The sequence below is a fragment of the Cebus imitator genome, unplaced genomic scaffold (genome assembly GCF_001604975.1).
Source record: "Cebus imitator isolate Cc_AM_T3 unplaced genomic scaffold, Cebus_imitator-1.0 Scaffold244, whole genome shotgun sequence".
NCBI lineage: Eukaryota > Metazoa > Chordata > Mammalia > Primates > Cebidae > Cebus > Cebus imitator.
In genome coordinates, this window is record NW_016107559.1 from 1,550,838 (window position 1) to 1,574,742 (window position 23,905).

Here is a 23,905-nt window from a genome sequence, read left to right on the forward strand (position 1 = left end):
CAGTGATTTACTGAACACCTCCCACGTGCCTGCCATCATGCTCAGTTCCAGTAATACAGAGAAGACCAAAGACTGGGACAGGGTCTTTGCCAACACAATAGCTTCTAGTCTAGCAGAGAATATATCTAACCTATGTCTGTACAAAAAACAAGAATGCAGCTGTTAGCTTCTGCTTTCTCCAGGCCAACCCTCCTGCAACCCACAGGCCTTCAGCTTAAAAGTCTAGCCCTACCCTCCTCTGCCCAAATCAGTGCAGCAGTGTGGTACACAATTTAGAAGTACGGTCCAATACCACCTCCTCTCTGAGCAGTAACTTGCTGCTGGTCACTGCTACTGTGTCTGCTGTGTGGTGAGTCAGCTCTGTGCCCTGGGCTACTACAGAGCACCCCCATCTAGGACAAGATGTACCCACTGATACCCCAGTTTCCCTCTGACTCCTGACACACTCTCATTTCCTGCTTTGACAAGTGCCTGGTCTGACACCTTAGGTCTCCTGGCTGAGATCCTGAGGACCTCTCTGTTTCAAATCAACTTCTTCCAGAGGGCTGGCCCATTCTCAGCCCTGTGGTCTTCTGTTAATAAATGAGGCTGCTTTCTAAACCAGGCAGGACCAGAATCAACAATGCAGATTGAAGGAATATGGCCCATGGCTCTCCTCTTCAGAGCAGCTTCCTGTAGGTCTTTTTTTTTTTTTTTTTTTTTACTTTAATAATTTATTTGATGTATTTGACAATCAGTGGTTAGTTCCCATCCACACTGACTGTAGATTTTTTAAAGTGGTAACAGGTACATAGGCAACCCAAGTGTAGAGCTTACTTGGTGAATCTTCATCCTCATTACATTTTCTGGACAATTGCTCATGGATACTGTGTGGGACATTCCTTATTCCTTTGGCCCAGACAGGTTTGTTGAGCCTACTATCAGTGTACACATCTGGAGTGCCTGTCTCTTTCATGGCAAATTCCCAGATCTCTCTGAATGCCCAAGGGGCATGTTTGTTGAAGCCCGCTCCATGGATGCGCTTGTGAATGGTGATGGTGTATTCTCAGGTCACTGCTTCGTTGATGGCAGAATGGCCCTTTTTCTTCTTGCCACCCTTCTTTGCGGGAGCCACTCTGCCAGGCCCAAGTTGGAAAGCGAGATCTTTATAAGTATATAATATAATATGGTATACTTCTATAGGGCAGATTCTCAAGCCAGTGAGAATGAGCACATACTAGGCTGATGCTCATCACTCCATGTCTAGATGCTGGCTAGAGAGCGAACATTTCTCCAGCCAGTTGTCACCAGGAAGACCATGGGAAGATCACTCTGCTGCTCTGTGGACCAGTTTCACCCTGAAAGAAAGAGGAAAAAATTGGGGCTGAAGGGCAGTAATAACTGAAAAGTGACATTGGACTCTATAAAGGTAGTACACAGGCAATGCTTGAGTCTATATACAATTTTTGTTTTTCTGTAAAGGAACAGAGTAATCCAGGAGCTCCTCAGGAAAGCACTAACAGGAGGAACTTTGGGAGCCACAGGCATGTATTGTCCAATCTGTGTAATTCTTACACAGTCACTCTGGGAGGTGATCATTATTATGACTCCACTGAGGGCTGAGAAAATTGAGACTCAGGGAAATTGAGTGAAGTTGAGAAGTTAAGATCAATTTGAGCCTTTTAGAATTTCCAGGTGACTCACTGCATGGGAATAGCACACTGCCCCATGGCTTGAATCTACCACTATTGATACTAAATATGAACTGCATACTTTGTCTATACTAAGCTCTATTCAGAAACCACACCATGGTTCCTTCCAAAAAGATACATAAGGTTACTTTGCCAGGTTCCCCTCAGCCCTGTGACCCAAACAGCAGCACCTACAGCAGCCAATACAGGTTATGTGAGCACACATGCTAATGCTTCAAGGTCCATCATATAAACCCACGGGAATAATGCTCTGTGTCTGTCTAGAACCTCATATTTATACATCTTGCATCTGTACCACAATAACTCTGCAAAGTCATTAAGGGCAGATATCACCACCCTCATTCATTGATTCACTGATTTATGTATACATTGATTGTGGCATTCATTCAACAAATATTTACTGAGTACTTACCTGTGTCAGGCTCTGTGCTAATTCATAGAGAAACGTGATGTAAATAAAACTTGTCTGACTCTCAAGCAGCACAGTCTAGGGGTGGGTACAGTTTCCCAAATAGGCAGTAACTTCGAGGGTACTAAGTAGCTTAACTGTAGAGCTGTAACCGAGAAGACAAGGAACTCTGCCCAGCGCTTTCAGTATTAGAGAGGCTGGGGTGCATGTGGAATACCTTGATGACAGGCTAAGGGTCTGGGCTTTATCCTGAGGGCCAAGAGATGTAGGCTTAGAGCAGTTAGATATGCTGTCCGGGCTGCAAGAAGTGTATATACTATTCTTGTTTTACTATAAAGGCACAGAGCAATCCAGGAACTCCCCAGAATGTGCTGGCTGGAGGAACTTTGGGAGTAATAGCATGGTTTGATGGAAAGAGATCAGAGGAGAAGGAGAGAAAAATAGCACTGAACGGGTTGCTGCTATGTGCTAGAAGCTTATATATGTTATCTTGGGGGCACCAAGGACATGATTTGAACCCCATATTAGAAATAGAGAAAGACCCGGGAAGCCTGGTTTCAGATCCAGGTCTTACCTCTTCTTCCTGGTCGTGAGACCTTGGGAAGATCACACTACTGCTCTGTGGACCAGTGTGACGCTGGGTGGAGGACGAGAAAACTGGGGCTGAAGGGAGGCAAATGGAAAATGGCATTGCATGCTGTAAACGCTGTACACAGACAGTGTTTTTTGTTTGCTTGCTTGTTTGAATAGGGAATGGTAACCAAAACCTCACGGTATCCCTAGGCCCAGCCTAAGATAAGAAGGCAGGAGTGAACAGAAAGGAGCTATAGGTGACATGCAAGGGAAGGGAAGAGGAACAAAAATCAGGCCTAGGCTACAGTCAGCGTTCACATCCCAACTCACGGCGTGAACACAGGTGCATCACTTCACTGTGCCCAGCATTTCTTTCCACACAAAGACAGTGTCTTCTTTCCAGTATCAGGATTCTATGTGCCTACAAGTCAGTAGAGAAGAAGGGAGCTGCTCTGTAGATACAAGAGCACATGGAGGCAAAAAAAAAAAAAAAAAAAAAAGAAAAAGGCAAGTCCTAAGCATACACCACCCACCCTGTCCCAACCCCACTTGCATTATTTTGGAATTGCTTTCTGTTTCATGGAGGCAGGTAGTCACTTAGTGGAAGCTTACAGGAAAGCTGAGGGCTCATTTTCTCTCTACCTGGAAAAGGGAAACAAATCTCTGTTCCATTAAAATAAATGGATAAGTAAACCTCCTCCAACTTCTGAGTCTCCTGTTTGGGTGAGCAGCACCGCCCTTTGCCTAGCGCCCCAGCTCAACACCTAACAACCACTCCAGTCACTGTCTCTCATCTCCCACATCCAAGCGGTCACCAGCCCCCATGGATTCTAGCTCCCTAACCATTCTCCAGAATGGTACCTCCCCTTCCTTCTCACTCCAAGTGATTTGCTTCCCCCCTCGCTACTTGTTCCCTGGTCTATGGCAGCCATTGTTGCCTAAATGAACTTCCTGTCCCTATTCATCTCTCCCCAGTCTCAACCCATCTTCTACCCTAGCCATTGCCAGTGGGGTCTCGGCAATGCCCCCAGCTACACCTCCACCTGGCTGACTTACTGCTCCGGGGCTTCTGGAACATCATGAAGTAGGGCAACCATGGGACCCTGCTCAACATCTACACATGGGAAAACTTGAAAATGCAAGGGAGTTAACCTATGAGGCAATCCTTAACCAATGGAGGCAGAAAGCAGGCAGATTTTGTGACCCCATTTCTTACCCTCAGGCAGACAAGTTTGAGGAACTTTCTATATGGTCCTCAGAAGGTCCCTGCAGAATCCAGTTCCCATTGTCCATGATCAGCCGGACATAGCAACACTGATATTGACTTTCTTCTTTGCCCCATGTCCCACGCACTTGTTACTGTTCCCTGAGGTTGTATCCAAGAAGCAATGACCTGCCCGCAAATGCTTATCTCAGGCTTTGCTTTCTGGAGAAAACCCCAGCTATGACAGTTCCTGAGTAACTTTCAAACAGCAGTTCCACCTCACTTTGTTCTTTCTATAGGGCTTCTGTTTAAGATTGCTTTCAAACAAAAAGTTCGATTACTAAAAGGAAATGGAGAGACAGGAAAACTGGGAGAAAGAAAAGAAGGAAGGAAGAAAAGAAGAGAGGAAGGGAGGATTTAAAACCATTGGTCTACAAGACAAAACATATACATTGATGCCCAAGATTCCTGAAGTCCTTGAAGGGACTCTTCATCTCTCCAGCCACCTGCAGATGCTCAAGAAGCTCAGCCTTCATATTAACCCACATCAAAGCTGCTAGTGTTTTTCCCGAATGTAGGACTTTCTCATTCCTCCCTGCCAATTCTCTTTCTGCATTGATCCCTCTGCCTACTTGACTCTTATTCATCTTTCATGTTCCAAACCAAATGTCACCTTTTCCATTCTCACCATACACCCACTGGCCCCGACTTTAGTGGCTCTAGACAATACTTGTCATCACTTTCATTATACTAAGTAGCATTTACTGAGCTCTTACAATGGGCTAGGAGCTCTGCTAACTGCTTTACTACTAACTACTTCAGGACTATTCTACGAAAGCCTTATAAGATAGTACATAATTATGATACCAATTGTATAGGTCCAGATGGGGAAACTGAAGCTTTGGGAGGTTCAGGAGCTTGGGATGCTGCAGAGTGTTTCTGCATGCTTTGCACAGCTGTGTGATTATACATGTATTCTCTTTCTTGTCAAACCTATGGGCACTGCACGGGGGCAGAAATTAAGTCCTAAACATCTCTGTGATCTCTACAAAACATAGCCTAGCATAGATTCCAGTACAAAGTGGGTAGAAAAAAGCACTGGTTTCTTTTTTTTTTTTTATTCTAAGTGAGAATAAAAAAAAATGTTTAATGTATAGACAACTAGAATTATTTTTAAATTATAGGACAAAAAGTCAACTGTTCTTTTAGATACAAAATTTAAGGGAAACTTAAGCTTATTTTGCTTCTCAAGGTGAACAACTCAGAAATCTGTTACAACTCTATTTATACAGATATAGATATCTATATAATATATATAGGCTAGTGGGACATGCTTATTGGTTTACATACAAACCAATGAGCATGGACACACTGTCAAATGCACTTTTGTGATTTTTCCATTAAAATCCTCAAACAACCATATCTTTCTCCATGTCCTGCACAGGTGATTTTGCAAACCTGGTTAAATGACACTTTTCAAGAATACAATCTGTTTGGAGAAAAACTTTATGAAAAGGCAAATGTAGTAGCTAGTATCATTGCATCAGATCTACTGCAGTTCAAATAAAAGGTGAAGAAATTCCTGATGAAGAACCATGTCAAAATTTTACATTTGAACTAGTTTCCAAAAGATCACATAGTTTCACTCCAGTTTATGTGTTGTATGTGTCATATCTCATCTTTTTTCCTGCTCCCCTGTTTCAGCCTGGTCCACATCTGCCATACCCACTCACACACATATACACAAGCACACACATATTCCATTCATTCACACTCATACATAGACAAATAGACAAACATTATTCCACACTCACACACATAGACACAGATACATGCACACCATGCTTTCAGACACACAGACACAAACACACATCTTTGGGACCTACCATTGTATTATGCATTCCTCTAGGATTATGGCTTGGCTATCATGAATGTTTAGAGTTGTTGGTTTTTTTTTTTTTTTTTTTTTAATTATTTGTTGTTGGGGACTGTCCTGTGCTGTTATGGGTTAAACTGCATCTCTCAAAAAGATATGCTGAAGTCCTAACTTCCAATACTTCAAAATGTACCCTATATGGAAATAGGGTCATTGTAGACATAATTAGTTAAGATGAGGTCATACTGGAGCAGGGTTGGCTCTTAATGCAATGTAACTGGTGTGGTATAACTCTACATGAATGGAATAATACTACATGTGTTCTTCTGTAACTATTTTTTCATCAGTGTTATATTTTTGAAATTTTAGCCAGGTTGGTATATGTAGCTGTAATACAGTCACTTCTAGGCATGTTATCAGTATGCCTAGTTATCTTCTCTTTTTTTTTTTTTTAAAGAAAAAAAAGAAAGAAAGAAAAATAAATAAAAAATAAAAGTAAAATTTTTAAAAAAGGAATGAAGGAGAGGAAGAAAGAGGAAGAAGGCAAGAGAACGGAGTGTCGCTTTATTGCCCAGGCTAGAATGCAGTCTAAAAATGGGTATTGAAAACCTCTTTTATACCAGTAATTGTGCTTAATAATGGAGACAGGAAAAAATGAGGGAAGAAAATAACAAGCAACCAGCCAATATTTCATTTAAACCTGTAAGTAGGTGTGATGTGGTGCTAATCAGAGTGTATATTTTGTGTATTTAAAGTGGAGAGTTCTATAAATATTTATTAAGTTTACTTGTTCCGGATCTGAGTTCAAGTCCTGGATATCCTTGTAATTTTCTGTCTCGTTGATCTGTCTAATATTGATGTTGAAGTGTCCCACTATTATTGTGTGGGAGTCTAAATCTCTTTATAAGTCTTATGTATCTGGGTGTTCCTGTATTGGGTGCGTATATATTTAGGATCGTTCATTGATTCTTTTACCGTTATGTAATGTCCTTCTTTGCCTCTTTTGCTCTTTGTTGCTTTAAAGTCTATTTTATCAGAGGTGAGAATTGCAACTCCTGCTTTTTATTTATTTATTTATTTTTGCTCTCCATTTGGTTGGTTAATCTTTCTCCATCCCTTTGTTTCGAGTCTGTGTATCCTTGCATGTGAGATGGATCTGGATGCAGCATACCGATGGATTTTGGCTGTGTCTTTTGATTGGGGGATTTAGTCGATTTAAATTTAGGATTAATAATAATATATGTGAGTTGAATACTGCCATTTGATGTTAGCTGGCTGTTTTGCCCATTAGTTGATGTAAATTCTTCATTATGTTGATGCAAATTCTTCATTATGTTGATGCTCTTTACTTTTTGGTATATTTTTGGAAAGGCTGATACTGGTTGTTCCTTTCTATGTGTAGTGGTTCTTTCAAAAGCTCTTGTAAAGCAGGCCTGGTGGTGATGAAATCTCTGAGTACTTGCTTGTTCACAAAAGATTTTAAAAGTACTGGTTTCTATGATAAGGATGCACATCAGCCTGGAGGAAGAAGGGCCCAGTCTCAATTAGATCACCCTCCTGCCCCTGCCAAAACTTCCCTCCCTTTCACTCCACACTGTCCCAATCCCAAGACTGAGCATAGAGCCTTCTTGCTCCTTCAAAAGCTCCAGTGCTTCCCTTTTCATAAGAATAATCGTTAGCTATTCTTGAAGATTTGCTACAACAAATTTAATCCTCAAATAAGCCCACAAGCTTTTGCTGTCACAGCTCGATCATATTGCATTCTATCATAGTCTCTTGCTTTTTCAGAGCGCTCTGGAGGGTCTCCAGGGCTGGGTCCTAGAAGGCTGTGCCTTGGCCTCCCCCACCTCCTGCTGAGGGCTGGGCGCCGAGGAGAAGCACCGTAACAGTGCAACGGCGAGCAGTTGGCCTGGCCATTAGGTATGGTGACCTGGTGTTTTCCCCAGCTGGGCCTCGGCCTTGTGGTCAGCCTCAAGACTGACCTTCACATCTCAGACCTACTTTTGAATCTGGCTTCTGCCAGGAGCCCAGGTTTATAAACAAAAAACAAATAGAACAAATAAAAACATTATCTCATTGGTGCTTGAGTCAGCTGCTCCAGATGTCTTGGGAGGTGAAGAGGGGAGGAGTGTTTGCTGGAGAGCCAGACAGAGCTCAGCCCAGCCTGCGGTGGGGCTGCTGTTGGCTGCTTGGGGAGTGAGAGTGACTCCTTGGATTTGGTGTCTGCAACCAATGGGGCCACTTTTATTGGCATCTCTACCCACAACCTGCCCCTACCAGCCAGCCATGATAGATGTTCACAGCCTCCTGGGCTCCAGGTTGGCAGTTCTGTAGCTTCAAAGCTGGCTCAGGATAACTGCTCTCATAAACAGAGCTGTTAAATTAGCTACTTTCTATCCATTATCTCGTTTAATTTCCACTAATGACCTAAGAGGTCAAGTTTACAAGGCCCATTTCACAGATGAGAAAGTGGAACCCGGAAAGCTGAAGGATGTGTCCACAGTCACAAACAGGTTAAAGAACCTGGACTTGATGCAAGGTCATCTGCCCCTGCTTATGAGCTTGTCTCAATCTACTGCTACTGAGATGTGACAGCCCCAGAGCTGAGAGCCTTCTCAGTCCCCCATCCTCTCTGCTGGGGGCATTTTGAAGGATGGAATGGGAGAATATTAAGGAAAAAATGTCAGTTTCTATTTCCCAAACCCCTCTTCCCTCTGTTGTTGAGCTACTGCAGAAACTGCTCTGGCCCGGGAGTCAGGGAGCCTGGATTCGAGACCTAGACTTCCTTGCTCCAAAAGCTCTCCATGTACTCAGTAGAGTCACCTCCCTTCTCTGGGCTGCAGTTCCTCTGATGATGAGTGAGTGTGTTCAAGATGAGCCCTGACCCCAAGCAGTCCATACAGCTGTGACTTCCTGTCCCATATTAGGTGTTACACATTTCAGAGCAATCTTCAACCTTTTTACCTCTTCCGAACATTCCACAGACATGAAACTTCCATCAGCACGACAGGTTCATGCAGCATCCCCCAGAGCAGAACTCAGAGCAAGGAGACGTTTGGCAAGGCAGCGTCCTGGCTCCCCCCAGTCACATGAATGTTTCCTCTCCTGAGGATGTTGCAGAGACACAGAAAGCCCCAAGGAAAACTGTGCTCCCTTCTCCTATTTTTGTCATGTGTTTCAGGATTTGGCTCTCCCCAGGCGTTCATTCCCCAGACGTGATTCAGAGAAGGAGTTTCATTATGTCTTGACATTTTCTACCCAGTCTGAAAGTCCTGCATGTGGACCTATCCTGAGGCTCTCTTGCTATTTATTTAGTCACTAATTAGTACTGACTGAAGAACAAGTTCTTTGATCAAAGTTCAATGCAAATCTTCATTGAAGGTTTGCAACCTGAAAAGTAACCTGGCTGCAGGGCAAAGAGGTCACAGACTAGAGGTGCTTTGCGAGCCTGTTCTGGTACTTTAGGTGAAACTTTAAAGAGGATGGAGAAGAGAGGAGGCTGGAGTATGAGTGCCGTCCTTCTGGTATGTCAGGTGACTTTCGTGAGGATGGAGAAAGGGGTGGGGGTGAGTGTTGTCCTTTTGGTGCTCCAGGAGACCTTGGCAAAGATGGAGAAGAGAAGAAAATAGGAGATTAGTGCTGCCTTGCTGATGCTCCAGGTGACTTTTGATGAGGATGGAGAAGGGGATACAGAATGAGCATTATCCTTCTATTACTCTAGTTGAGCTTTGATGAGAATGAAGAAGAGGAGGAGAGGGTGAATGAGTGCTGCCCTTCTACTCCAAGTGACTTTGATAAGGATGGAGAAGAGAAGAGAATAGGAGATTAGTGCTATCTTTCTGGTGCTCCAGGCGAGTTTTGATGAGGATGGAGGAGGGGATGGGTGGTAAGTGCTATCCTTCTGGTACTCCAGGTGACTTTGATGAAATCCGAGAAGAGATGGAGTTTGGGATAAGTTACTTTTTCAAACCCAGGACCAAGTTTTCTCCAGGGCTGTTGCCTTCTGTAGCTGATGGGCTTGAGTGCTTCTCCTGCAGTTCTTAGGGTCCAGTGTTTTCACCTGTCTATTCAGAATCCTGTGACCCAGTCAGGTCAGAAGGGACTTGGGCCCAGTCTGCCTGGGTTTAAATTCCATGGTAGTACTTGCTAGATGCATAAATTTATGAAAGTTAAAAACTTTTATATTCTTCTATATCTTCATGTGTAAAATAGCACCAATAATAGCACTATATTTTGTGGTTACTAAGGATCAGATGTAATATTTTTAATGCCCTTAAAACCGGACCTAGCACATCATAAGCCTCAATAAGTAAAAGCTTATGTCATCACCAAGATGCAGCACTGTCTTGGGTTTAGAACATAGATTCTGCATCATTCTTCAACTTAAAACCCATTTCAGTCACTTCTCGGCTTGCGGCCTTGCAAAATTTATTTCAGTTTCTCTGTGCCTCCATTCCCTCATCTCTGAAATTGGGGTAAATTGTCTATGTAATAGTACTTGTCTCGTGAACTTATTATGAGGGTTCAATGAAATCATGTATGTAATAGACTTAGAATACCACTTGGCATGCATGCAGAGCCCATAAAGGTAAATTCTTGTAGTTGCTATTATTATTATCCATGCTATTGCAACTATACTTAAGGAAGCAGGGCAATTCTGATTCCCTTATACCTCTGGAAAAGTCCGCTATCCACCCCCTAAATATTGACTCCCTCAAAGAGTGGGGGTAGTAAAGACACTGATGTGGATATTTCGGTTTTATTAGGCTGGTGCAAAAGTAATTGCAGTTTTGCCAACTATTCTCCATGAACTTTCCAATGGAAGCACTTCCTTTCCCTCTGAATGCTTCTAGGAGGCTACTTGTATTAGTCCATTTTGCATTGTCATAAAGGGAGACACAAAGCTGGGTAATTTATGAAGAAAAGAGGTTTATATAGCTTGTCATTCTGCAGGCTGTACAAGAAGCATGGCACCAGCGTTTACTCATGGCAGAAGGTGAAATGGGACCAGGCATGTCACATGGCAATAAAGGGAGCAAGAGAGATGCCATGCTCTTTAAAACAGTTAGCTCTCACATGAACTAAAAGAATGAGGACTCATGCATTACCATGGAGTGAGCACCAACCCTTTCATGAGGTATCCACCTTCCTAATCCAAACATCTCCTACCAGGCCCCACCTCCAACACTGGAGATCACATTTCAACATGTGATTTGGAGGAAATAAGCATACAAACTATATCACTCCCCAATCTCATATTCCAAGTTGCCCAGAGGAACACACTAGAAGTTGCTCCTGATAAATAAAGGGGTTTGGGGGATTCCAAAATCTCGTCTCAACAAAATCTACCTTCTATGACTCTTGACTCACTATACCCAAGGGGAAGATATCAAAAGCTGGATAGTAATGCCATTCTTCCTGTTGAAATGTTGCTCAAAAATTTTAAAATTATTTCCCAGGGAAATAGAGACCTTGGCTAACTAGTGAAATAAGATTCTGTGCAAGAAAACGTGAAAGAAGAATGTGAACTAATACATTTTGGAAGCATACTGGCCTCATTATCTATGTGTCTATTGAGTTTATACTGCAGAGTGCAGGGGTACGGTATGGAGCTAGGATGAGTGAACATGGGCCTTTTGCTCTGTTCCTCATAGGTTTGCAATGGGTGTCCCTTTACACAGGACTTCTCAATGATCTCCTGAATTTTCCCCAGGCCTTTCCAAAAAGGACTCAGATAGACATCAAGTACGTATTGAAACCCCTTGGCAGATGGCCCATGTGTCTGAGAAACCTCTGAGTGATGGAAGTGACACCCATGTTTTTTAAAGCCACTTAATTCCTGTCACTAATCCCCCTACATTCTTCCCTGCATGGTCATGCATATAAATCTGATATGATCATGCCATTCACCACTCTGCTTCTCTGTCTTGCGTTGACAACTGACTTCAGCATGCTTACTTGTTGTTTTGCAACAAGAAGAGTCTGGGGGAAGCGTGGGATTAATTTGAGTCATTAAGTTATTAATTTGAGTATTAATTGAAATACTGGAATTAGAGTATTTATGATAGGAATCAGGATTGGCAATTAACTTTTGCCTGCCAAGCATGAGGCAAAACCTTTGGCACTTTGGATGCATGAACTACCTTGCTTACTCCTGCCTACAGCTCAGTGAGATGGGCATTACTGCTCTTGATGGTTAGAAAAGAACACCACAGCGGGCCAGGCAGGGTGCCTCATGCCTATAATCCCAGCACTTTGGGAGGCCGAGGCGGGCATATCACAAGGTCAGGAGATCGAGACCATCCTGACCAACATGGTGAAATTCTGTCTCTACTAAAAATACAAAATTAGATGGGCGTGGTGGCACATGCCTGTAATCCCAGCTACTCAGGAGACTGAGGCAGGAGAATCGCTTGAATCCGGGAGGCAGAGGCTGCAGTGAGCTGAAATTGTGCCACTGCACTGCAGCCTGAGTGACAGAGTGAGACTCTGTCTCAAAAAAAAAAAAAAAAAAAAAAAGGATCACCAAAGCTTGCAGATCTCATGGTTACACAGCTTATCAGAGATGGAACAGTAATCTCCATTCCCCCAATGATCTTTGTTTTGTTGAATTTCTCCTGGCACATTCTGGATGCTGTCATTTTAGCAAGTTGACAGGCCTTGAGGTGTACTAGGGCAATTTACATCTCTGACCTCATTCAGAATCCACATCCATTCCAAAAACTTAGGCTGAATATGTAATTGTTAATATTATTTTAGAGACAGAGTCTTATTCTGTATCCCAGGCTGGCATGCAGTGGCACAATCTTTGCTCACAGCAACCTCCACCCCCAGGGTTCAACTGATTCTACTGCCTCAGCCTCCCGAGGAGCTAGGACTACAGGTGCATGCCACCATGCCTGGATAATTTTTGTATTTTTAGAAGAGACAAGTTTTCTCCATTTTAGCCAGGCTGGTCTCAAACTCCTGACCTCAGGTGATCTGCCTACCTCAGCCTCCCAAAGTGCTGGGATTACAGGCATAAGCCATCGCTCCCAGCCGAGGCCAAATATGTAATTTATCATCTACACTGGAGACTTTTGAAAGGAAAAGGGAAACTGTTCATAATTATGCAGAGACAAGTGAAAATTAGCCTAGAGGGTGAAAGATCTGACTCCCCCTGGTAGTTTATAGTTTGAAACTCCCTGCATAGGTTGAGAGTTGAGAATCAGACATAGAAGTAAGTGTGTATTTGTGGGGAGTAGAGATGGGAATCAAGGAATGGATGAAGTGGAGACCTGGCAAGAGTAAGTTTTTTTCCTAATAAATAGTTTCTAATTAAAAATTTTCTCATTAGAGAAAATATGAACAAGGCAAAAAATAAAGGAAGAAAGCAAAGGAAAACTGATAATCCTGGCATGGTTCTTTTCAATCTTCTTTTTGATACACCTATGTGTTTTTTTAAATATTACAATTAGAATCATGTAATTATGTTTCTCAAATTTTCTCACTTAAAATTTTAAATGAACTTTACAAATACTTTATTGTCTGCCTAGTTTTCTATTGTAAAGCTGTGGCAACATATACTTAAGCAGTCCCTTTCATTGGGCATATAAAATATGATATGGTTTGGCTCTGTCCCTACCCAAATCTCATCTTGAATCGTAGCTCCCATAATTCACACATATCGTGGTAGGGACCCAGTGGAAGATAATTGAATCATGGGGGCAGGTCTTTCCCATGCTGTTCTTGTGATATTGAATAAATCTCATGAGATGTGGTGGGTTTATAAATGGGAGTTCCCCTGCACAAGTTCTCTTGCCTGCCGCCATGTAAAATACGCTTTGTTCTCCTTTGCCTCCTGCCATGATTGTGAGGCCTTTCCCCAGCCACCTGGAACTGTGAGTCTATTAAACCTCTTTTTCTTTATAAATTACCCAGTCTCAGGTATGTCTTTATTAGCAGCATGAGAACAGACTAACACCAGGTGTTTCCAATTCTTTGATTTCATAAATGATGCTGTCATGGATCATATCATAGATCAATCTCTCTCTGCATTTCTTTTGGCTTCCAGGGAAATTGTAGTGTTTCTGATAAAGGGAGCATACGTGATCTTCATGCTCCCTCTCTTTATGGTTTCCTTGGCAAAACCTCCTCCCATGCCACTCCTTTTTATTTTTGTCTTGGAAAAACAAAAAGATAACTGGAGCTGTGGCAGCCATCTTTTGACAATTTGGTACCAAGCATGAATTAAAGGACAAAGGAATGATGTGATCCCTGGTCCTGAAACCTTGAAGCATTGAACCAATTTCAGAAGCCAGAGTTAATTAATATATGTGAGAAAATTTCCCTCTGAGTATTGAAGTCACTGTGTCTCAATGTCTCTGTTCCTTGCAGCTGAATACTTTCCTGCTTGTCATAAGCGGGAAAGGGGAAGAAACGAAACAGGCAAAGACAGAATTTCCTTTAATGGAGAGAGGAAAAGGGAAAGGCAGTAGCATTATGAATGCTTATGATTAATTACTTTTTCTTGTGATCCCCGACACACATTTTAATCACCTACTATATATGAACCACCAGCAAACACCTTGAGTCCTGCCCTCACCAGCCACACACGTACCTCCCTTATCCATTTTCACGGTCAGCTTCTTTCTTATACTATGTATCATAGATAAATTTTGAACATTGAAGCCCAGATTCCTGTGACTGCTTGTATCTTATATATAAGCAATCCTGTGTATATGGCAACTGTGTAGTAGGGCAGCTTGTGGTAGAGTCAAAATTACTAGCACGCTTATTAAAACACCCTCACCTGAGAAAATTCCTTCCAGCAATACAGATTGATTCAGCACAGAAAGGAAGCATGTAGCTGGGCTGTCTTTTGTGCCCCACACCAACCTGGGTTGCACATCCCGCCTATGCTCCATGGCTCAGAGAGCTTGCCTTAGTTTTCTATGGGTACTTTAATGCTAGCCTCTGTCTTTGCTAAGGAAACCATAGGAAAATATATACACTAATGAGTTTATCTTTCCATTAGCCAAAGGAAGCACAAATATTAGGACCCTGTGTATGGGATAAAAGGAAAAGACAGGAAAATATTTAGACCCTCTTTGCGCATGGCAGTGTAGGCATTTTATTCTCTAGATATTCTTGGATGGCTCTTGTTTTAATGACTTTTATTCCAAAGTGATATGTGTTTCACTAATTTTCTCACTAAGGAAATGATTGAAAGAATGTCAAACTTAATAAATTGTTCTATATGCTCAGATTTTTCAAAAATGAACAACACAAAGATGTGTAAAGAAAAAAAAAAAGTATTTTTCTTCTTCCCTGTATAACTCTCTCCTTGCCATGTGCTGCACCCTTTCTTGAGGAATCAATGCTACTTGTTTTTCTGTAGAATTTGTCTACATTTTTCTCTATATTTGAACATATACAGACATCATCACCATCAGTTACATTTACTAAGGAACTACCATATCCGGTAAAAGCACCAAATTCTTTCATGTGTGATAACATATAGGGATACACACACACACACACAATGTAAATATATAAAAACATATGTATGTAGGTATATGTATACACACATACATATATAAATATATATTTATATATGTATGTATATGTACACACACGTGTGCATTTGAGGATTAAAAAAAACAAGAAAATCCCTAAGCCCAATGCAACATGACACATAGCAAACCCACAATACACATTGGCTGTTGTCACTTTTGCCATAGTTGTCATTGTTATTATATTTCTACAATCACTCTATGAGGTGGGTATTATTGGATAATGTTACACATGTGTAAAGACGCAGAAAATTCCATTGAGCTTGTCAGATCACACCTCTACAAGAGTCCAGGCCTGAACACTGAGCAGTTCACTTTGGATAAAGTCTGCTCAGAATGAGCAGCAAGACTCCTGGTGAAAAAGACTGAGTTTTGCATCATTGCTGACAGAGAAACCAAATGCTGTCTTCACAAAATGTATCATCTCTGGTACAAATGACCAGTCTAATTTCCACTTCTGGTGACTGTAGAACCTGATGGTTAAAAAGTGATGGAAAGAGCCAGGGGAGGCCCTGGGGAATGGTCAAGGAGCTCCTGTCCCAAGATTACCTTCTGCCCTAGGAGTCGGTGAAGAGAAGCCCCTGGGCTCACCACACTGGAATCTGCTTACTCCTGAGCACCTGCTTCTTGCTGAGCCTATCCTGCCCCCAAAAACACAGAGAGAAGCTCTGCATCAAGTTGTGGAGATGGTAAGGTAAAACTGCAAGTGGGGTATAGGTCCTAGGTTTCCTGGGACTAATGAGGTTGCATGTAACCCACTTGGAGTAGAGCCCAATAAATGTCACCTGTTAGCAGAGTTTCCATTCAGTTCACTGTCGTGGGCATGCTTAGCATCATCATCATTTGGTTGAAGGTACTGCCTAAGACATTCTACCTAATCAGTTATATAAAGTAGGCTTAGTTATTTTCCAGGAATCTTTGTTGTTATTCTTAAAAGGTCCTGAGTGATAATCCAATCCCAGGGCTTGGTAAAAAGAAGAAATAATGAATATTTTTCTCATTCTTAGGGAAGACTTGAGGTTTGGAATCACTGCAGTAGTTAAGAACATGGAACCTGGAGTCAAAGGCTTGCTCCATCACTAAGGAGTGGCACGATCTTGGATAAATTGCTTAACCTCTTTGTGCCTCGGCTTCTTCCATCATAAAATGGAAGTGTTCTGCATGCCCATGTCACAGGACTGTTGTTGGGATGAATGAGATGATCTATGTGGAAACATATCAGGCAGTGCCCAGCACATGGTAAGTCGGCTTTCCTTGCCAGTGTTTTTCAGTCCAGCAGTGTTCTACAAGAAACTCATTCCTTTCCCTCCTCCCTCTTCCTTCCACCACCCTCATCCCCGACTCCTGGGCCCTAGAGGAAAGACTAATGTCGGAAAAGCGAACTGTGTGTGTTGTCATGTCTGTGACCAGAAACAATGTATTAGGAGAGGCTCTGTAGTTTGTTTATAGACAAAAGGGAGTCTTGGAAAAGGGAGCATGAATGGCCTTCCTTCTCTGACTGCTGGAATTAGTTTGTCATCTGGAAACCACCTTCATTTTCCTCATATTCAGAATCTTCCCTTTAGTGAGCATGGAGCACTTTTCAAATATAGCCCTCCTTAGCTCAGTGTCTCACTACATACTCCCTGGAGGGCAAGTAAAATGCCTCTTTCCTCAGACCCTGTTGTTGAATTCTCCCTTTCCTTTGGCTTCTGACTTTGAAGTCAGATGCTTGTTTAGAATTTACGCTTTAAAGCAATTTTTTTTTGCTACTCAGACAAGTCCATGGACGTGCACAGCAGCATGATTCATAATAGCCAAAAGGTAAAAACAACCCAAACGTCCATTAACTGATGAATGGACAAACCAAATGTCATACATAAGTCTAAAACAGATTATTATTCAGCCATGAAAAGGAAGTAAGTACCAATAAATGCTATGACTCCATAAATCTTAAAAACATTATGCTAAGTGAAAGAAGCCAGACACAAGAGGTTGTATTGTATTGTATAACCCCACTTAAATATTACTATTAGTACCATGATTGCCAGCTTCCAGAGGCCCTCACCAGAAGCAGATGCTGGCTCCATGTTTCTTGTACACCCTGCAGAACTGTGAGCTAAATAAGCATTTTTTTCTTTATAAATTACTCAGCCTCAGGTATTCCTTTATAGCAAGGCAAATGGAATAGCACATTATAATTAAAGTTAGAATTAGAATATCTGAACTTAGAATGCAGCATGGAATATGTAGGCTCAATAGGTTTGTGTTTTAAGCAGAAATAGGAGACAGGGATGGTCACCATCAAAGTGGGAAGTCAAAAGATCACAGCTGAAATCTCAAATTCCCCTATGATTCTATAGTTTTGGGCAGGAGATTTAACTTCTCTGAGCTTTAATTTTATTCCTTTGTAAAATGTTAACAATCATGTCATTACATTTGCTGGAGATAACACAGAAGAGAAATTTTGACAGAGATGTTTGCCACTGCTGAAACTGTTACACAAATACCTAAAAGGAATCTACTCTGAGCATTTTTAGATGCCATTGACTTACTGCAGTAGTCCTTGATTTTGTGATCTCATTGAATCCTATAAAAGAAAATATGTCCAGCACATGTCACCTGATTTCTGTCCTTGGTTATGCAGACTAGTGAGACTGCAGTTTCTTCTTATGTGGTCCTCATCCAAGCTCTCGAAATGACCTCAGCAGAAGGATGTCTCCCTGTAGGACAGGAAGATAGCAGACATGGGATCCTGGCGTCTCTCCTTTTTCCTTTGGTTTCAGTCTGTTTAGGTATTTCCTGTATTTTGGTGCCTTCATCATCAGCCCTGGTTAGCCTAGAGGTTAAAGATGGACTCGTGAGGGACAGATGAAGCTCATAAGGAATTAGCTACATGTCCCCACTTGGCTGGTCAGATGGTGTCATGATAATATGAAGACACTTACCAGTAATAGGATGCCCATTTCTCAGACTCAGCTTTTATCAATGGAGCCTGCCAAGTGTGAACAATGATCAGCCATGAGGTACTACTTCTTGGAGGCCACCCGTCTTAAACAGAAAGAGCCTTATGCTAAATCAAAGACCTGGTTTCTTGTTCCTGCTCTACCAATATCTCCCTGCGTAGCCTTCGGTAAGTTACTACCACTCTGAGCCTTCAAGTCCTTTAAACTGTGATATCGGAGGATGTTATATTAACTTTTTCCTATAGCCCTTGATAGTGATCCTAAAGCACTTTGGGCTCTTCCACGACTTTTTGCTGTGAATGGGTTAGATTGTCAAAGCTAGATTATGAGGCCTCCAGGTGTACCTGCAGAGCTGACATGATGTATGGCTCCTATTCATAGCGTTGGGGGCACAAAGATAAACTAAGGAAATTTGACTACCTGTGGACTTTAGTTTACTATTTATGTTGGTATGTAGAATAGATTGTATATTAAACATTTCCAAAGGCAGTGCAGATGGTAAATGATTCCTCCCCCAACCCACTTTTCTATTTCACTCTCAGCAGAGCAAGACCCAGAACATTTAGATGTTTATGTTAAGAATTCAGCTGATTAGTGCTCTAAGGTATCGGTATGAAAAGAGCATGGTGAGAAGGTCAGACTTTGGAGTCAGATCTAACAATTTGTCTCCATTTTCTACTTATTAGCTGTGTGACTTTGAGAAGATAGCTTAACCTCTCTGACTCTCAATTTTCCATTGAGAGAGTTGTGACAATCAATGTGGATGTTATTTAAAGCATTGCTTATTAAATCAAAGCTTAACTGTAACTTAAAAATGAATTATAGCTTCTCATTAGAGACTTCCTTCCAAAGTACAGTATAGAAAGAAAGCAAAAAAGAGTAACTGTGCACTGGAGAAACCTGACCGGCACTGCCTTGGCCAAATGATCAAGGTTACTATCAACAACAATATATATTATTGATGGTGAGTACCCTGGATATGATATGATTAGAATGGCACTTTACATCTATGAGATCTTCCTCTTTCTNAAAAAAAAAAAAAAAAAAAAAAAAAAAAAAAAAAAACCTTAATCCCTGTCTAATCATGAGGAAAACATCGAATTCTGGTGGAGAGACATTCTATAAAATACCTGACCAGTATTCCGCAAAACTATCTAGGTCATCAAAAATGAGGAAGGTCTAAAATTCTCAGCCAACGGGAGCCTAAAGAGATCTGAAGAGGGAATACGGACAAAACACAGAACATCCCAAATGATGGGAGCGTTAGAAATCAATCATTGACATGAAAGAGGCAAACATAAAATTAGCAGTGAATTCCAACAATGTGTACTTGGGGAGGGCGGAGGTGTTACTTGGATTAGGTGACTGTATTAGTTTTCTAGATCTACTGCAAAAATCGCCACAAACTTGATGGCTTTTAAATGACAGAAATATAGCGCCTTACAGCTCTAGAGTTCAGAAGTCTGAAATCAGATCCGCAGGGCTGCTGTCCTTCTGACATCTCCAGGGGAGAATCCGTCTTTGCCTCTTCCAGACGCTGGTGGCTGTCAGCATTCCTTGACTTGGGCTTCCCACTCCATCTTTGCCACTATCTCTACATTACCTTCTTCTCCCTAAATGTCTCTGAGTTCTGTCCTCTTCTTATAAGGACACCTGTCATAGATTTAGGACCCACCTAAATCCAGAATGATCTCTCCTGGAGACCCTGAACTTAACTACACCTGCAAAGACCCATTTTTCCAAACAAGGTCACCTTCTCAGGTTCCAGGGGTTAGAATTTAGACATGTCTTATTGGAGTGGAGTGGTCACTATTTAACCCACCATAGGGGCCACAACAAGACTTTCTGAGATGGGAACATTTATGTGGAAGAGTCTGACTTGCAAAGAACAGGAAGGAATGTTACAGGAAAAGAGAAAAATGTGGCCAAAGACCTTAAAGTAGGAAAGAGCCCTGTGTGGCTGAGGAACTGAAAGGGCACAATCAAAGCTGGAGGAAGTGGAGGGAAAGAGAAGACCTTGGTGGGCTTGGTGGGAAGGTTCTGATCCCAGGTAGCCAGGCTGAGCTAGTAGGGCCTCAGAGTGACTCACCCTTGCCTGCAGTCTCATTCACAGCCCAGAATTCTCCTTTTCACCTACCCACTGCTCAGTGCATCACAATAGCTTTATGCTCAGTGCATCACAATAGCTCCTGGGCCCTGGTAAGGGGACATTACCCACTGCAGGAAAAAGCCTTTTATTCTCGTCCATTTCAGTGTCATCCAGCTGACGTGGCGGCAGCTTTGTAGAGCCACAGCGAGCCTGGGTCTCAATGCCAACTTCTAGTTTCGATGCAACATGTCCCATCAGGCCCCATTGTGAGCTGCTAGCTTATGTCCTTGAACAAGCCCTGCCTGGTTTTGTTTCATGTCACTGAGGCAGCTGTAGTGCTGATGCTTGAGCTCTGGCCTGAAGTCCAGGAAGCTGAGGCTGAATCCCATCTTGGGTTCTTACTAGCCATGTAGACTTGGGAAAGCCAGTCAGCCTCTCATAGCTTCTGTTTTCTCACCTATAAAATGAAATACCTCAATCTCATAGCAAGGTCATGAGACTCAAATAAGATGGTGCGTTTGAAAATGTTTTGTGAATTATAGTGTTTTCTATGCAGAAAGAGGTGTTTTCAATAGTACTGACACCCTGAGGGTCTCTAACCATCTTTCCAGAGAAAGGGAATTCTCAGGATTTGCTGTATCTCAACATAAACTCATAGACTCTGCACTGAAAGCTGTGTGCTATTGTTTGTCATTCCCCAAGGGACTAATAAGCATCATCACCCACGGAGGTACCGCCATGCAGCAAGCTTTGAAAATGGAAAGAAACAAAAATCAGATCTGCCTCTCTATGAAAAGCAACCTGCCTTTGAAACTTGACCCTCTTAAAAACCTACTAAAATGAACTTGAAGGGGAAAAGGAAGAACAAAATACCTAAGTAATTTATCAGCATTTTGTCCAACCCAATTTGTTTTAAAGGATGTTCATCAAGACCAATATACCTGCCAAGGCTAACCCTGGGAGCCCTGCGACTGGCCGTGCGGAGTCGACATCCTCCTTGTCCGCCATCCACTCATTTGCAAACTGATGTCAATGAAGGTAACAGTTTGTGGTAATGGGAACCGTATGGGCTGGTGACTGCTGTCAGTAAAAATAGCTCACATGGCCTATGTGGCCAGACACAACGTCAAGCTAAGAGAAGGAGACAGAAAACTGTGTGAAGGAAAGAAAAAAATGGTTTTAAAAGACTAGAGACAGAAGCCTGCCTGACTGTGAAGGAGGCTTCAGGGAGCTGGGACATGAAGCCAAGCTGGGCTCGTCAACAGCAGAAACGTTTGCATGAAACACCAGCCCCCTCCCAGCCTGGCTTTCCACACTCTCATGTCCCAGAGGAGAGGGGATAGAAAGAGGATTCTATCTGGGAATAGAGCCGAGACTCAGCTCATGTAAAGGAGGACTCTCTGGGATGTGTACTGGGCACAGAATCTTCTCCTACCTAACCAACCCAGTAGACAGCAAGGAGATATGGCCAGAAATTTTAAACAACAACAACAAAACTAAGCATAAATTTTAGGCTCCTTTAAAAATGTATTATGTTCTGTAGCATAATAGAAAGAACTTGAATTTGCAAATTGCTAGACCTGATTTAACTCTCACAATGAATATGCTCTTGAATAAACACAAGCAAATTACATAACATCTCAGAGCTTCAGTTCATTTGTTTGCAAAATGGAGCTAATGTAACCAATAGTTATTGTGAGGAGTACATGAGCTGATGTTCCTTAGCTTAATAGAATGTCCTATTCATTTATTCTGCTCATTCAACAAATATTTAATAAATGCCTACCACAGTCAAGCACAGTTACAGAGGAATAAGTCAGTGCATAAAATAAAGTGGCGTGTTTTCATGGGGTTTATATTCTAGTTGTAAGTGAAACACATAGATTGTCAGAAGATGAAAGGTGCTGTGGATAACAATAAAGCAAAGAAGGGGGAATGGGGAGGGCAGGAATTGGGGGTGTAATTTTAAGTGGGGTGGTCTGGAAGGTTGACATTCAGGCAAAGATTGAAGGTGGTAAGAGAAAAGGACATGGAGCTAGGTGGGAGCAGAGGAAGTCACCAGAAGAAAAGTCCTGATAAGGACAGGGCAGAGTACTCAGGGGCAGCAAAGGGACCAGTGAGGCTGGAGGGGAGGAGCCAGAAGTCAGAGAGACCACACAGGTCTGGGGCTCTAGGGTAAGAACTTGGACTTGACTCAGCTCAAGTCAAAAGTCTTAGGAAGGTTTTAAACAGAGGAGTGACAGGATCAAACTTATTTTTGAAAAAATAGAATAGCCCTGGCCACCATCTTCAGAAGTCTCTACATGAGCAAGTGCAAAAGCAGAGACTAGTCAGGAAGCTGCTCTAAGAATCCAGGCGAGAGTAAATGGAGTCTTGGATTGGGGTAATGATATTTGGAAATGGAAGGTAGTGGTGGGATTCTGGAACATGTTATGATCATAGGGAAGGCCTCTAGAATTTGCTGATAGCTTGAATGGGGTTAGAAAGAGGAGGAGGTCAAGAAAGACTCCAAGGTTTTTGAGTCTAAGCAACTGAAAGAAGTTGCTATTCACAGATAGGAGGATAATTGTAGGTGAAGCAGGTTGGAAAGAGGAGATAAGAAATATGTTGCACATGATGGTTTGAGATGCTTATTGGACATTCAAATGGAGATGTAGAGTATCCGGAGAGATGAGAATTATGAACCTATAAATAGTATCTGAGATCATGAAACACCATGGGATCACCATGAAGATAGAGAAGAAAAGGTAGAGTTGTTTTTCCATTGGACATCAATAAAGATTTATAGAACTTAAGTAGCCTTTTACACGGCATTATCCAAACTCCTCATCAGCTACCTCAAGAACAAATATACTGGATATATAAGCAGTCCATATAATGTAGACATGAAATTCTATAAAATAGATGGTGCTATTATGACTTTGCATACAAGAAAACTACACAACACCAGACAAGTGAATTAACATGCTCACTGTCAAATAGCTAATGAAAAACAAGACATGAATATCAACCCAGGCATCCTCACCCGAGTTCTGATGTTCTTTCCACTCCAGCCATCTGCCCACTGCTGCACTTCCTTATTATCTAAGGTAGAAATTTATCCTTTGACCTCAACCTATTTGCGATGCATCTCCAAGTTTGAAATAAAAACCAGGTCATTTTAGCTGTTAAGTATTCTTGTTTTCCAAGCTGAAAATGTTGCCAGCCTTAGAAAATAAAAAATGTTTTTAAAATTGTCTTTGGCAAAGTTTAATTTTAGAAGAGAGAGGAGAAAAAGAGAGGGAAGAAAGAGATAATGAAAAAAATTGTGCCTTCAATTTTCCTATAGGTACTCTCTGTCTCTTGGACTTTAAATCATCTTCTCTGTCTTTGGAAGAGGTAGATATAAGACAGATACAACTTTCCCTGTCTTCAAATCCAGCACAAGGGATAGAAAAAATAAAATGATCTATGTGGGGTCACCAAGTGATTTGTGTATGTGACTTGGAAAAGGTCCTAGCTGTCTTGCGTCACTCCCTTTCCCTATAGCCTGTCTAACACTGCTTATACAGTGAATATCGAAAC

The 23,905-nt window shown here is 41.9% G+C and overlaps 1 pseudogene; it reads right to left on the minus strand.

The window, feature by feature from the left end:
* Positions 1–733: 733 nt before the first annotated feature.
* LOC108282583 lies at positions 734–3,605 on the minus strand (annotated as a pseudogene).
* Between the last annotated feature and the right edge of the window lie 20,300 nt (positions 3,606–23,905).